We start from the raw sequence: 17,564 nt of genomic DNA, 5'->3' as shown, positions 1-17,564 counted from the left end.
TCCGAAATGGACACTCATCTAATCACAGTCTCAAAATAAACGAAGCAAAAATTGGTAGACTTAAAGGGAAAGTAGATTAATACAGTGATGGTTGGAGATTTCGACACCTCTTTATCAGTAACTGATAGAACAGAACAGGAAATCGTTACAAATATAGAAGACGTGAACAACATCATCAATAACTTGACCTAATTGACACACCAACACTATGATACATATTCCTTTCAATTATACAGAAACTACTTAAAAAAATATACTACAATGCTGAGCTATAAAATAAATTTCAATAAATTTGAAAAGTTTAAATTTTATAAATTATTTTCTCTGAAATCAGTAAAATTACATTAGAAGTCATCAACAATAAAATAGATAGGAAAGCCTAAAATCTATGGAAGTTAAACAACAAACTTATATAACCCAGGAATCAAAAATATATCAAAATATATAACCCAGGAATCAAAAAATATAATCAAAATATATAACCCAGGAATCAAAAAAAAATATCAAAATGGAAATTAGAAATTATTCTCACTAAATGACAATGAAAAGGTAACGTCAAAATTTGCGGGATGTAGCTAAACCAGGTTTAGAGGAAATTTATATCTTTAAATGATTAAAAGAGAAAGCAGTAAAAATTTAAAAAATCTATAATCTAAATTTTTATTCCAAATCCACAAATCCTCATCCTACTATGTAGCCATTGAAGACCTTGAGAGCCATATTCTGACTTGTAGTTAATGTTATTCATGAGTGGACTACTTTTATTGACTTTGAAACTTAAGACAACTTAAGAAAAAATTTAGAAAATTATGTGGAAAAAAAATAATACAGCATCATATTTTTTCCTTTTAACATAGTTGGCTAACATTAGTGTTTTTATATTATTGAATGTTTGGAAAAACATTTTTAAACTCCACAACTCTCATCATTGGTAATTTCATGTTAAAAAAATTAATGTCAAACGTGGGAAAACCTCTCTCAAGTATTTTCACATCTGAGCTGTAAGATTTCAGAGAGTTTCAGTGTTTATTGAAGAGTAAAACACTCTAAAATCACTCATCAACCGGTGTGCCTTTTACTGAAGTGTCATGTTAAGCTTTTCACTGTGAATATTTTAGGTCAAATCATTTAATACTGTTTTCTCAATGTATTGATGAGATTCACCACTGAAATGATTCACTTTTGAAACCTTTCTTACACCAGGATAGCAAACAAATTAACTATGCATAGAAGCCACAGTAAACCAGATAAGTACCTTCATAAACCCATGCTAAATAGATGCCCACCTTCTCTCCTAAGATAAGTCACCAAAAGACTAAGGCCACACCCAACATAAGGAAATAGGTGAAAAAGGCAGAGTCACATAGGAAAGAGACAGAAATCTTAACCCACGATGTTTAAAATATCTTTTGCAAATTTTACAAATTCAGATGCAACACAATGATCACCCCCTACCCCTCTGGGCTTCTGATTTTGCCTATATCTATGTTTTCATCAACATTGTCATCTAGAGACACACTAAAATGATATAACATAGCTACCTTGTCATCCATATTTGTGTTCCATAAATCCTCTGATAGCCAGCACAGTGCCCTATGTCTAAAATCGGTTTTTATTTTATTATTATTTTTTACTTAGGTATACACCAGATATTAGCTTTTAGAATCAGTGGGATTGGACTGAATTTAACTGACTGTAAAATATGTAATTCTGTTGGTTCTTATCCTTTTTGTGCCTTATAGCAAAATGAGAAGAATGAAGGCTCTGAAATTCCTCGCTAGCTTTTTTTATTTTATGTTTTTAATTTAGGGAAAATTATTTTACCTTTCTTAGACTCTGTGTTTTAACCTGCAAAATGGGAGAAATAATATTACACCAGAGACGGCCAATATTCATTCTTGGCTTCTTCAATAGTAAGACGAGCCCTAATTTTAACTGGGCACATGGCTACCCAGAATAAAAGCTGTAATTCCCAGGCTCTGTTGCAGTTACCTGCAGAAGAATGAGATGCAAATGTCATATAACTACTTCCCAGAATCTTTCTGAAAAGAGAGCTTACACACATCCTTGCCTTCCTTCTTCATCTCCTCCTCATCTCGATGTGCAGAAGATGCTAGAGGTCTTGGACCACGAGAAAGGAGGACTGCACCCTCAGGGAGTACAGTGATGGGCTGAAAGGCCAGTCCCACCTGGTGGGACCTTGAAGAGCGGAGTCACAGTGTCATTTCTGAGCTCCTCCCCTCTACATATTTTTGTTTCGCAGAAATACCATCCTGTTGTGTTTTAATCACGATTATTTTGAGTTTCTGTTGCTTGTACTGAATTTAATACAAACCATTGCCTCGTAGAGTTTGTGAAGATTAAATTTGCAAGGTGCCTAGAACAGTGCTTGGCAGAGAATTGATGTCTGATGTTAGTAGCCAGCCACTCAGCATTTTTTTACCCGGATATTTTTTGCTTGCCCAATGAGGTGGCCCTTAAAAATATTATTTATATTCCTGACGCTGGCTGGTAAATATCTTCATTCTTTAGTTATCTAAAAATAAGTCATCTTAATGACATCTACATATTAATGTCTGAAGCCTGATCTCTTTTATGAACTGTTAGGATGCAAACTTTCCAGGATGAGATTGATATTTTGCTACTATGTAGACTTTTCAGAATGTACTGATGTATAATTTTCCCCAGTATATAATTTTCAACCTATTTTCTATTTTTCCATCTTGCTGCTGTCAGCTATAACTTAGAAAACATCTTTAAATAGATATCTGGAGGGGGAAAAAAAGCATTGCGCTTTTTTTTTTTTAATTTATAGCACAAGCATCTATGCACATAGTTTATAAAATGACCGAATGTTATCCTTTTCATTGAGGTTCTATGAAGCAATGTTGGAGAGGGCTTATGCCCGAATCTCCATGAAAATAGAAGGGAAAAACATGGCATTATTCTTTCCCTCAAGATGTGAGTTTAACCCATATCATTATTATTTTAATGAAGAAGATTACACGCATGTTCAGTCCTACCTTCCCAGATCCCTATTTTTCATGAAAGCTTCCTTTTGCTACCATGCAGTGGATTATTTCTTTCCTTTGGGATGCCTCGTTTGGCTTCACCATCATGCCTAGTTCTTTGAATCGTGACTTAATAGCTCTGTTCCACAAAAGATACAAAATTGCAAATCGTGTCTCAGGCAGAAGACTGAGTTTCCAGGAGCCTGGGAATGTCACAGACACAGCGCCTGCCTTTCTGGAGTTAGCTCCATCTTCAATGACAGCCACACCACTCCCCTTCGATGACCCGAGAGGCCCAGTTGTTAAGAGAACATACGACGTAATGCTGGCTCAGGAAGGACCCCCCAAATTAATCTCGCCTGGTGCATTAGGAAATACTTCGCTGACATTTGCTGTCCCTGTCAGCCCTAATAAAAAGATTTTTACCTGTATTTGCCTATTCAACACTTCAGTCCCTCGGCCAATTTTGGAAATTATTTCTGATTTATGGCTCTCTCTCAAGCGGGTGTCACCCTGCCTGTCAATTATGCCTCAAAGCAAATGCTAAGTGAATGCTGGCTGGTAAAATTAATAAGGGAAACCTTTACTCAAAAACCTAGAAAAAGGCTTGTACAGGGGATCATTCAACCGGGCAGTAACTCGGTGGCTGCCTGTGATATTTATAAGCAAGACAGAAGTACATGGAGAATTCAGTCACACACGGAAGGGGAGAGAGTTTTTCTGTTCTCAGTGTTTGAAGCTCAGCCATTCTGAAGAACAACAACACAGAAAATCATCGTGACGAAAGTTCACTGGTTCCAGTCCCCTCAGAGGGGGGCCTGGGTCATATCCATGCTTTGCCAAAGAAAAGCAGTTTTTCTTCAGTTTGTAAATATTAACTATTCAATTTCAGTACAAACCTAAGAAATGGAAAGGCACTACATGGTCCTGGTCTTCTTCTTTTTTTTAAGATTACTGATATAAATAATATATCCATAGCTTATAATTTTCTTAGATATTTGATAGTAGAAAAATTACTGCTATTAAGTATATAGCAGTATACTGAATGAGCGAATGAATGAATGAATGAATGAATGAAGCAAGTCCACTCAACCTCTGAGGTTGTATCCAGTTGTATCTATAGCAACTGGACCACTTCCTTATCACCCACCTCCTGGCCTTCTCTGACCCTCACATTTCCTTGGCTCTTTTTCACCCAAGGCCTTTGCACGTGCCGCTGCTTCGACCGGGCATGCTCTCGCTGTGTTTCCTCCCCTGGAGAAGCCTGAACTCATCCTCAGGCCCTAGCTCTGGTACTATTTCCCCCAGAGAAACTTTTTCCCAACCTATATGAGTTTTCACCTTTTATCTCCTATTGCATCCTTCCCTTTTGCTTTATGGCACTTATTACCATCGATACTTGTTGCCCTCACAAACTTTAAGTAAGAAAACAGGAGGCCCTGTGGTTCTTGTTCAGTTCTGTTTGAACCCCCAGAATATAGCCCAGTTCTGGGTCATAATAGACTCATAGACTCTCAATAGATACAGATGAATACATGCCTGATAGGTAAAAAGTGATGTTTTAAATTATAGGCTATATCTTTATGATGCTTAGTCTCTTAGAATCCGAAATAGGCTATATTCCTGTTTTGCTTTTCCACATGTATAATATATTCATTAAATGCATTCTAATATTACTGCCTAAAATAATTCTTGCCATCTAAAGATGCCACTGGCAGTAGACTGATTATGAGCATTTTTTTTGAGCTTCACAGTAAGGTTAGTTGTTAAATGTCTCGCCTCTCAGGGAAGGTATAATGTCCTCATGAGAATGACATCAGCCTCATGCGTGGTTTCTCCCTGAATGTGTCTCTATGGAGGTGCTCGGTATTTCCTAAAGCCCCGCACCATTTCCCAACGGAGCTGAGTGGCAACGTTCCTAGTCATTCATCTGACAAGCACCCACTGAGCATGTACTAGATTCTAAGTATTTAGCAGGACCATGGGCTCCCAGAGGTAAAAGGTATTCTATATGCCTTTGGGAGCTCACAGTGAATATGACCACCATTCGAATACAGTCCAGTACTTCATTGATTGCACTCATTTTTATGTCTAAGGTATAGACAGCACTGTAGGAAAAGATCCCAGTGTATCATTGGAATTTAGAATAAGCACAGAGCATCCATCCAATATGAATAGATTCAATAATACCATTATCTTACTGACCTTCCATCTAGTCCAAAACTTCACTGTTTCCTAAACTTGGAGTTGACCTTGGAGCAACATACTTCCATGGCCAGGAATGCTTATCATCTAGTAAGATTGAATAAATACTACTGCATGATTGAGTGAGTAGTTAGACTATGTCCCTGGATTACCAACATTATCCTCCAGACTGAACTGAAAGAATTGTAGCAGACACATCACAGGTCATGGTTTTAGAACTTCTTGAGGAGACAGAAACTTCAGGCTAGTGTTTATCAGACTTACTTAATGCCCTTTGGTTGACTCTTACAGAACACTTTTCAACACTGTACTGTACAGTTTGCAGTGTCAGCATGAGAACACAGCTCCCTCATATTTTAATGGGAAGGCTCTGTTAACTTTTCTCACTTTGGAGAGGCAGAGGGATGCTTGGAAAAGGGTACTTAACTTGAAGCCGTGACACTCACTACTTCTCAACGAGTTAAGGGACTTAGCTGGCTATGTCTTAATTTTCTTGTCTTTAGAATCATGTCAGGTTGCAGCTTATCAGCTTCACTGTTAGTTCGTTGTGGCAACTGGTTGGTATTTCTATTTTTTTACTCCCAAACAAATATCAGTGAGCTTTCTGATCTATCATTGCAGTTCAGAAATGTGTCATTTTTCTCCTTGACCAAAATGCCTCCCAGTCGTCTACTCCTGTCTGAAGCCAAACAAATCTCAAATCGTTTAGTTCAGTGATAGAAAGGCATCTCTTGTCTAACATCCTGGTATTTGTGTTGGGCTAAATGCTCAGGATGGCATGGAATAGCCAGTGAGAAATGAAAATGTCCCCATGACAACACAAGTTACCAACTGCAAAGAATGAAAAACTAGACCCACGGAATGTCTTTTCAATTGTCCTCTATGGTACCAGCACAAAGGCAGGATTTCATTTCTCCTAAATACTCTGCATAGAATAAGGGCTTTCGAAATTTCACAGCGTGAGCCTGTGATGTTCAAAGACCAGTAAGTTACTCTTGATAATTCAGGAGAGCTGGAGTTTAATAAGAGTGACTTTAAAGGGTTTTGACTTTGAAGATGGCTCAGACGAGGTCATGAGTTTGACCATGGCCTTCCTTTTACATCTACCATACCACCACTGTTCCACAAGGCTGCAAAATTAGACCAGTAATATTTATGGACATAGGTCAATTATAGCATTTTTGCCCTTCCAGCTATCTGAGGACAAGTTTAAGTAAATGCATTTGTTTTTCTCTCTTCAAAGAAATACACTTAAAATCATGTATAATATTTGAAGTCTACATAAGCAAAATAAGCAGTGCAGAAATTTATTTTGCCTATGAAACAAAAATAGAGGAAGGAAGGAAGGAAGGAAGGAAGGAAGGAAAGAAGGAAGGAAGGAAGGACAAAAGTAAGTAAAAAATATAAAAAATCCTTTTTCTGCACTTACCAGCAAAGCATTTGGAACAGAGGTAAAAAAAAAAAAAAAAAAAAAAAAAAAAAAAAAAAGAAAAAAAGAAAGAAAGAAAGAAAGAAAGGAAAGAAAGAAAGAAAGAAAGAAAGAAAGAAAGAAAGAAAAGGGGTAGTGTCATCAAGGAAGCTTAGAACTTAGCCAGGATGACCAATTATAAACTTAGTTGAAAATGTATCCTTCATTTTAAAATCACTTAAACAGATAGAAACGCTGAAGTTCAGAGTTACTAAAATAAATATTTTTATCCACGCAGTTCTGTATTTATGTACACATTGACATAATGTGTATAATATTACATTATCATTGTAGAAATATGGTCAATGAGCATTGTAAAAGTGTAAGAAAAATCTTATAAATGTATTTATAGTAATATATTATCATTGTAAACATAGAAAATTATAAGGAAGACAATAAACTATCCTTTATTCCAGTACATGATAACCACTAATATTAGCTTTTCTTGTCCAGGGTATAAAATAATGTTTCCTAATTTTTTCACTCTCACAATACAAGCCCTTGACTGTGTTTCATTTTAATTGCTGCATGATATAGCATTATATGCATACATCATAATTTATTTCATTAATACCTTATAGTTTGATATGTTGTTATTCAATTTCACAAATTATTTTACAGGAAAAACTATTTAACACTTCTTCTATTTTTATTTTAGAGTTTTGCTCAGGATAGGCTCCTAGGAATATAATTACTTGACCAAAGAGTATGGAGATTTTTAAGGCCGTTGATTAGTAAAGGCTAATTTGCTTTCAACAACAACAAAGTAGTTACAGGAGCAAGAATAATTATTTCAGGGGGGCAGAGTGTATAAAAAACATTCAAAATATTTGAATCAAAGACCCTACTCTTAAAGCTTTGACTTGTGATAAAAGAGAAAGTGGGAGGATTGAAAAGAAAGAAGGAAACTGGACATATTTAAATTTCCTAAGCATCTAAACTAGTCAACTCACTTTACAATGAGTTCTGAGGTACGGAACATCTGCCTACCATTTACAACAGCCAAACAAAACAGCACAGTCAGGAAGATTTGTCTTAATGTTACTTGATGTTTAGTGAAATATCTTGGGCAAATTCCAATCACGAAACCAGTGATTCTTGACCTTTTAATGATTGAGAATTTGAGAATAAAATAAAAGCTCTTGATTCTCCTAGAAAATACACATATACAGATCCCCTAGATAGTCGTTACATAGTTCCTTTAGGTATGTACGACTTCTGATTAAGAAATGCTAAAAAAAAAAAAAAAAAATCACTAATTCATCCTCAAAATGGGAAAGGAATGGTGGCAACCTTTAAATGCCATATCTGAGCATCTTACTACTTTGCATTCAAATGCTATTAATGGAAAAAAAAAAATGTAGAGACATTTGGTTAAGGGAGTCTATACATTTTGAGGCACACTGATTCCTTTGAGAATTTGATAAAAGCAATGGACCTTTGTTCTCTAGGGAGAAATACAGACACAGTCAGCCACAATCTTGACAGAGAACTGCTGGATTCAAGTGATGAGTTGAAGGACCTTCTGAATTCTCTCCTCAGAGCCCAAAGTGTACACGCTGAGTCCCTGAGTTCCAACCCCGCCACCACCTCAATTGTACAGATGAGGAAAGTAAAGTATTAGAATCATTAAAAGATTCGTCCCTACTCATGAAAGGAGTCACTAGCAATGTTGGAACTATAATCTAAATTTTATAACTTCTGATTGGTACCATTTTAGACCTATTTTACAGATCAAAAAATTAAATTCGAAGAGGGAAAAGTTACTTGCCATAATCATGCAATAATTATGTGATAAACAGAGAACAAAAAAGTGACTCCATTTCTAGACTCTTGAGCTTATAGATGGCTCCTTTCTCTTCACCAAGAAGATAATAAATTTGTATTTGGGACTGTAAATTTGGGGAATAGATCAGTTAACTGTAGGTGGTCAAGTTATTTAACTTGATCAAATAATACATTTTTTACTGAAATACTTGATGGTTAACTATAGGAACTAAGAGCTAAACAGGTATATTTGCATATCTGGTTATTCACAGTGTGGATGTTAGCTTCTCAGTATGCTTGTCCTATTTGCATCAGCAAATATGAACAGACTTCTCACTGAGAGCTTTCCTATCTGCACTTAAAAATTTGACCCTTCCAGTTCTGAAGTTGACAGTCATCATCTGGTTTAATTTTTAAGTGCGTGATGTCTACAACTGGTCAAGTTCTTTAAATAAATCGAATGCTTCTTTGCGTAATGCCCTCAGGCCCACTAATTTGAAAAATATGAAAGGGAGATATAAAAATGCCCTGGTTTTGATGAGGTCTTTACATATCCTAGGTTCCAATTTGGTTACACGGTCGCGAGATGCCACAAATCATCAGGAAGTCAACCTTCTTGAAAGCCAGTCTATCAATACACGTGTGGACACACAGACGGATCCTCAGACCATTCCCCGCTAGCTGTTTAATTGCACAGCTGCTCTTAGAATCATCAGAGGCAATTTCATCAAATAGTAGCTGGCCACTGTGTACTGATTCACTAAGGATAAATTACAAATCAAAACTATGTCCGGGGCCTCGAGAGTCGAGACTTCAGAAAAAGTCGAGGCATGGAGCAGACAGGTCATCCACAACTGAGACTGAGTTCCTGTCTCTTTTCTGTTTGACATATTTAAGGAGTCTGTTTTCTTAAATGGTCACTTTCTGTCACTCGTGCTATAAAAACTGTGACAGTCCAATGAAGATGACTTTTGTGTCCATTTCAGAACTAACTTAAAATAGAGTGAAGAAGTAATTCTCAGGACCGTATCAACAACAGTCAGCAGAAGAAAAGGTTTAAGAATAAGAAATCTCTCTTCCGTTCAGGTTAAAATCAGCTCATTTTGCTGTGAGTTAACGGAACTGGCCGCTAGTATTTTTCAGCAACTCTATGCTTCTTTCCACAGAGATCAGCGGCACACACCATCCAATCCTGCCTTAAATTGACCCTAAGTGACGGGCAGATCATCAGAACGTCAAGAGGAACACCATTTTCGTTATTTCTTGCTTGGCCTGATTGCGTGATTTTTGGTGAAACTTTTCTTGTATCTAAAAAGGTGTAAAAGAAGGTGATCTTTCGTTTTCCACGTGGAGGCGCTTGCCACAGTAGGTCAGACAGCTAGTTAGCTGGGTTTAGACAGACAAGGAGACACACAAAATTAGGTGGTCCGATTCTCTAAGGTTTGAGTCTCAGGAAAAACCATGATCCTGAATAAACTGTTTTCACAATTGAGCTTAAGTTTACTCATTTGTAAAATGGAGACAATGAGCTTTCTCCTCGTGCTTTATCATGAAGCTTCAGTGAAGAAACACAGAAACCCTTAGTTTGGGGCACAGCACATAGTAGATACTCAATAAATGATGGCTACTTCCAGTAATGGAATCTAAATAAAATGATAACTTTTTTTTCATTTTCACATAACCTTCTATTAGAGCTGACACCTGGCGTAATTGAGATAATAGACTTAAGTTCCAGGTGAAAGGGAGAATAGAAATTCTTCCAAAAGATTGAGTGTTGCCATTATTATTTATACCGATATTGTTTATTTATAACTTGCAGTTAATTTATGACTTGCAAGTGGGCAGATCAATGTGGAACTCTGAAACTCTATTTCAAGTCAGTTTTGACATGGGCACAAAAGTCATCTTTGGTGTGAGGACAATCACAGTTTTTGTAGCACGGGCGACAAAATTAGTTTGGAGTAATGAAAAAAAAGATGTCATCTAATTTCACTGTGATAAAACAATAAAATATTTCATTTATTTGATTTCTGAAAGAGAAATCACTCATCTCTTTTTTAACTACAAAAGCCTAAAATGTAAGTTTTAGAGAGACTATTTTCTACCGGGTAGCAGAATAACAGCCCAGGGTAGTTCCAGCCAGTATGAGAGCATAATGATTCATTTGAGTTGAGTAACTTTCCACATAATCGCGCTTAATATACATTTTTTAGTTGTTGAGATACAATTGTATGACCATGTGCATATTTCCAAGTTCAAATAAAATAACTATAAAATATGATTCAAGCCATCTGCTTTCTCTCTTTTCTTAAAAAAAAAAATACATACATAAAATAAATTGGGGCATGGATTTGTAGAGGCCTGTATATATTTTATTCAAAGAAATTTTTTAAATAGCCAGGTGACACCTGAAACGAGGCCTTCGTAAAACCCGTAAGAGATCCAGGTTACCTTAGCGTCCAGCCTCGCCAGCCCTGAGGCGGGAAACGTTGCACAGTCCAGCTGGTTCCAGTACGATTTTAGAGGTGGCTGACCCACTCAGCTGAATTTCTCCATCTGCTGGTGAGGTCGCTGTTCTAGGCGTCACAGACCACAATGCACATGGAGCACATGAAGTTGTGCATGGAGCACATGGAGACGGAAACAATGATCTGGGGAGTTCGACAAAAAAACTAATGGAAACCTTGCCTGCTCCACTACACAGTCTTAATTTATCTACTCATTGTTGAAAAGCCCGCCCAAAAGTGGAGTCTTATCCCCACTCAAAATTATGGAAGCCGCTTCTATGCCAACGAGGATTTATACCATGAACGTCGTCATTACCAACCCTGTCCCCAACATCATCATCGTTCTTAGTACCTGTCTACTGCACGCCAGGACCTGTGCTAAGTCTTTTTCATACATTACACCAATTAGGTCTCCAAGCCAAGGGTCACACTAAGTATCTCTTATTGACAACTAAGAAGAAAGTGGCCTTCGGAAAGAGCCTATGTATTTGACAGTCTGGAATAAGATGGAGATCCTATTGTTCTTTTCATGCAGATTCATCTTATTTCATTGTGTCGCTTGTTTCATGAGCATGGATGGAGTGCCATTCACACACCAGTCATGGCCAGCAAGGCGGAAAAAGTCCACCGACCTGGGTCTAAGTCCTACTAGTTATACCTCCCTACCCAGTGACTGAGCTCAGGCACGTACCAGTTTAATCTCGCCAAATTTCACATTTCCCACTTAAAGACTGGGAAACGAATGCCTACTTTATAATAAACAGATAGTGGCTAAAACAGAGCAGGTATTGAGTAAAATCGTTTTGTTCTGATTTGACTTTTTTTCTGATTGAACATCCACGGTTATCACTAAAAAAGGAGAAATGGTTATTGACTATCTTAAGAACTTTTACAAAATACCAATAATTTTTATTCGCTTACTTCAATGCAAGAGACAGGAAGGACCCCTGTGGTAACTTTAAGGGAGCTTGTCAAAAAGTCAATGAACCCAGGGCCATTAGGATGTCCCAGTTCAAAGGAGGTCATACGTCACTGCTTTAACTTGTCCTCTGAGTTAGAGCTGCAATTCTGCCTCTCAGTGACCACTCATTCCCCAGGGCCTGGTTGCACCCAAGGCCTGCCCATGCTGCTTCCCTAGGAATCTATTCATTTCTGACAAATGGGGACGGATATCATCAAATTCATCTCCCCAAGGGGAAGAAGTCCAGTTGTGGGTCTTTTGCCTTTTAAAGTGCCAAAAAAAAAAATGCATATTTTCATGTTTTGAGAATATGTTTTTGCCAATTTGCACTTGGAAAGGCATAAATATATAAAAGGGGAATTTCCTTTTCTCTGAATAATTAGGAGAGAAGAATGTAGCTTTCGGTCAGGGCACATCTGCTTCAGTTTTTCCGTTGCGGATTTAAAGGGAAAGGCTGTCAAAAGGAACCAGTGCTTTTTTGTGCACCCAACTGTCGGCAGGAGTCCTCACGCGCCATGATATGTATATATATAGTATACATATATATAGTGTCCATGTGATAATAACAAATGTATTTTTATTTGTATTGCATTTGTAATCTTTTTATTTGTAAATACATGTATCTGTATTAATTCGTAATTTAGGTCAGCTAAATAATAATAATTTGCAATTTACTTGTATTAAAAAAAGGTTTGATATGGCTCGTTATTTGAAAGATTAGAAGACTCAAGCAGGCTAAATGCCTTGACCTGTCGGCTGGTAAACGTCCAGGCTCACACACGGGGAAATACTACAGCAGGCACTGTTTGGGTCCGTGGCCTGTCTTCCTTTCCACTGCGTAATTCCTCCTTATTAGTGAGCGTCTAGCTTGTTAAAATTGCTGTCTGTCTCCTTAGTTCAGAAAGCATGTTTGATGCTAAAGAAATTCGGTTGATTTACTCTCTATGTTACTCATACAGTTACTGTATATTACAAGCAGGGTTCGTACTGATCACTGGACTCACTAGGGCTTTGGAGTAACGGAATGCTGAGTTCGGGGCAGGTTAAATCAACATCGGATGCGGCTTCGAGGATAGAAAGGCCCAATTCATTCCACCTTTCGTTATTTCTGACTTCAAAGTTCTTTATGACTTTAAATATCCTAAAATGCATTGACTTATTGTTTTGTGTTGGAGCAAATGTTAGCAGATATTTCTTTGCTGATCTAGCCTTGAATAGTCACCCAGGGCCAGTTCCCTGGGACGGATTGACGTATGAGGCCCAATTCTCCTTCCCTCCCTCGGTCCACGCCCTTTCCTAAGTAAGGCTACAGTCCCGCTCCCAGAAGTAGACTGAGCTAGACTGGGCTTCCCCACTCCTTGACCTTGGACTCGGCCACACGCCTTCCTTGCAAGCTGGCCGATTCCACCCAAGCAGGGGATTGAAGTGGGATTCTGTCATCCATTTGCCAGCTTGCACTTCTGCTATGTGCCATAAGAACAGCTTCTTCCGTGTAGTTTCTGCCCCTTCCGCCTGGGCCCCAGAAAGATTACACATGGAGCAGACCAGACAGAGCCCAAGCCACATGGAGGTGGAAGCCCAGCCCAGCTGGATCCCCTGCTTGAAGCAGAGTGGCCCAGCTGACCCTGGCCAACCCTCAGCAGAACTGCAGACGCCAGAGAAACAGATGCTTGTTGTCCCCGTGATTTTGTGGTGGTTGTTCCACGGTGGCACGAGATTGATACAGTCTCTGAAAATAGTTTTTGATAGCAAAGAAGTACAGCTATAAATGTATAGCCATCGTTGAGTCTAATGTTTATAAATCTAGGGATTTTAAATAATGAACGATTTCCAGGGAATCCATCACTGTCCTCCTTTAGAAATTAAACCCCATTTAAATAAGGCATGGAAAAAGTGACTCTTGGTTGAAGAGGTGGACAGAAATAGATGAGTCACTTGTGTCTTTCATCCACGTACTGAATAAATCTCTCAGAGGTTCATTAATTTATTCAGCGAGCTGCTTCTGAGCACCACTATGCAGTAGGTAGTGGGTTTTTTAGGTGCCTAAGTGAGCTCACAGCTTAGAAGAGAGACACAGATTCAAACAAACAATTGCTGTACAATGTGATAAGAGGCTCGAATGGATGTGTGAGTGGCATTTAAAGAAGGCTTTTGAATAACAATAGCTGAAATGGATTGTGTACTTATTGCAAACCCAGTGTTGGTCTGCATGCTTCATATTAATTGTCTCATTGCGTCTCCAAAGCCCTCCGAAATGAAATATAAATACTTAATACTATTCCCATTGTACAGACAAGGAAATAGAGGTCTACAGAGGTTAAATGACTTGTTCTGGGTCAGGGAATGAGAGTGGCTGTGTTTGAACTTGCACTGTCTGAGTCCAGAGGCTAAGTATCTCGCCCTGAATTACGTCCCCTCAAAATTTATATACCAATGTCTTACCCTCCTAGAGCTCAGAAGGCAACTGTATTTTAAGATAAGGCCTTTGAAGAGTTAAAATAGGGTCATGAGGGTGGGCCATAATCAAATACGGCCCGGTCCTTCTCCGGAAAGGAAATCTGGGCACAGACCAAGGGACGGTCAAGTAGATACACAGGGAGAACATGTCCACCGACAAACCAAGGACAGAGGCCTCAGAAGGAGCCAACCCTGCCGACACCCTGATTTGGGACCTCTGGCCTCCAGAACTCTCAGAAAATAAACGTCTGTTGCTTCAGCCACCTGTCTATGGTACTTTGCTAGGGCAGCTCTAGAAAATGCACATGTGCACAGTCAGCCCTTTCGAGTCTCCCTGTTCCTCCCGCATGTCTTGTAGCAAGTATTCTCACCTCTTGTTTCGGAGGAAAAGCAGGAGATTTTAGGCATAAGTTCTTCAACTGCCTGCTATCGTTCCTACAGAACCCATTTCTCTTCGCTTTCGACTCCAAAGAAAGAGGAACTTCTATATCTATCTGCCCAAAACTCATCTTCCGTTTTCACTTTGGAGTCACGTCTTCCAGTCTTTCTGAACCCTCACTTCAAAAATGACCTTTTTCCTAAACATTCTCCTCTTGGCTGAGTCTTTTCTTTCAACCTAGATGTGTGATAACATTATGGTTACACTTCAAAAAAAAAAAAAAAAACACGATGTAAATCAAACCTTAGCTCTCCCCACACCGCCTTAAAGAAATAACTACACGTTATCGTCATGGTCAAACTCCTTGAGAAATAAGTCAACACGTCCTCATTCCAGTGTCGTCGACTGCACTCTGGGTCCCAAACTGTCACCCGCTTATTCTCCATTTGGGCTCCCGTGATATTGACATCCCGCCCCGTTGTTCCCTCTCCCAGCTTTCTGTTTTTTCTTCACCTCAGATTCCTCCTTTTTCTTCTCATTTTTAAAAAATCTGTTCATGTTCTTTTGGATTCTTTCTTCTTCTTTTTCTTTTTCTGTACTAATGTCTCTTTCACTGTCTACCCATGCTACCATGGTGAAGTCACTTAACCACTCTATTTGATTTTTTAATCATCTTAAAATAAGTTTAATTGGGTTGTTTGGAGGATTAAATGAATTAAAATATGTAAGCACTTTGAAATTTCTGGAACATAATTAACATCGAGTAAGTTTTAGCTATTATTCAATAACTGTCCAGAAATTCAATTCTATATTTAAAACCACTTACTGTCCCCAGATGTCCCATGAGTACATCAAAATCTTATCCAAGGCTGAATTCAAAATCTTCTTACCACAAAATCTTTCCCCCCTGGCTACTTTCTCTGAAAGATTTATCTGACAGATCTGTGTTTTAGGCTATGAAGCCAGAGCCTGGCTATTGCCTGAGGTCCTTGCCCCCAGCCCTGTCCTCTCTACCTTCCAACACTTACGAAGTCTTACTTCCACTATTGAATTTCCCTCCAACCTGTCTCCTGCCTTGCGTCCCACCGCGGTTGTAATGCAGGTCTACATCTTCGACAAGTGCTGTGTATGTTGGAGGAATGGGGTTCTGGACTCCTACAACTTATCTCTCGTGACTAGGTCCATTCTTCTAGTGCATTATTCACTTGGCGCTCAAGGTGTGCTTCTAAAAAAACAAGCGCATTCACGTCAACTCCTCTGCTTGAATCCCTTCTACAGCTCTCCGTTGGCTTGAACACTGTGCTCGTGGCTGTCAGCATCGTATGTAAGGCCCCCTTGATTTAAACACCGTCTCCACTTCCCTCGCTTCAGCTCGTACCAATGAACACGCTGTGCCCCACGACGCAGTCAAATGCAGTTACTTGCATTTGATCATTTATGTTATCTTTCACATGCATTTTTTTTCCACGTACGGTGGAGGCTTCAATTGGAGGCTTTCGAGTAGAGAGTTCAAACAAAATGTTCCAAAGACGTACACCTGAAACTAATATAATCTTGTATGTCGACTGTCATTGAAAAGTTGAAAAGTAAAAAAAGTAAATAAATAAAAATGGGGTGAAAACTGGCTAGTAAAGTAAAAGACGTTCGAAATACGTAAGATACAAATAAACTCAGATAAAAGGAAATCCTAGATTTATTAAAACTCTCATGAGGAGTTAAATAATTATATACAACTCCAAGTCTTTCTGGCTTGTTGTAATCTTTCTACTATTTTCCCTCCATTTAACAGATAACTTCTTTTGAAAATACATCCTCCTTTTCCCCCTCTTTTTAGAGCTTGATTCACATTTATTACTTCATTTGGCGATCCTTCTCCTCCAAGTATTTTAAAATAATTCGAGTTTGGATATTGCAATAATGCATCCAATTTTATTTTTAAAAATCACAAATCGATTGGCTTAAAAAAATGAATCATACCATTGAGGTAACCCTCATATTTGACTGTGTGTGTGTGTGTGTGTGTGTGTGCGCGCGCATTTGTATTTTCTAAATTTTCAAACCTATACTTTCATCACATTTGTAATAAGAAAAACATGTGTAAAAATGAAACAATTACCAAGCAGTCAACAACGTATAATCTATAATGGAATCTACATGCATGTTCTCTTAGCATAAAACACTTAGAGTTAAGCGTTACTGAATGCGAATGTGGAGACACCTGCTAGTTAAATGGATACCTTTACACAGACCTCCTGGGGATTTGCTATATTCTTGCCAGATGTAACTTTTAGATTTTCCCTCCAGCCTAGACAGCACAACCATTGACGAAACACATAGTACAACCAGCCACACGACTTTGGAACTCTCTCAGCATCAGTGTTGATAGAATTATGTTTGAACTTAACTCACTTTAACAAGATTTGAGGCATCTTCCCACATCTCTGTGTGCATAATTGTAAGGTTTCATTCTTGGCTTCAAGCACACAGGCTTTCTCTGTCTTTTCTTTTCCCAACCGGTCTGCTGACTTTGGCCCCACACATCTCTCTATTTATCTCTATGAATGCTGCTGCTTTGTTTATAGTATAGGTGACAAGACACAAACCAGGATTTGGAAAGACTGGGTGGGATGGGACTGACTTTAAGTGTTTTTTCAGGAAATTTGTTATAACTGCAACATTCGCATCTGGCATTTTTGTAGCTTGTAGCCCCCTCATCTTATGTTATGTGTGAATTCCAGTTGGGTGATTCATCTTGACATGGGACTTCTCTGCGAACATGTGAGAGAATGGAGGGAGAGAGTCTCATTCC

The sequence above is a fragment of the Pteropus alecto genome, unplaced genomic scaffold, assembly GCF_000325575.1.
Source record: "Pteropus alecto unplaced genomic scaffold, ASM32557v1 scaffold59, whole genome shotgun sequence".
NCBI lineage: Eukaryota > Metazoa > Chordata > Mammalia > Chiroptera > Pteropodidae > Pteropus > Pteropus alecto.
This window is presented reverse-complemented; position numbering follows the sequence as displayed.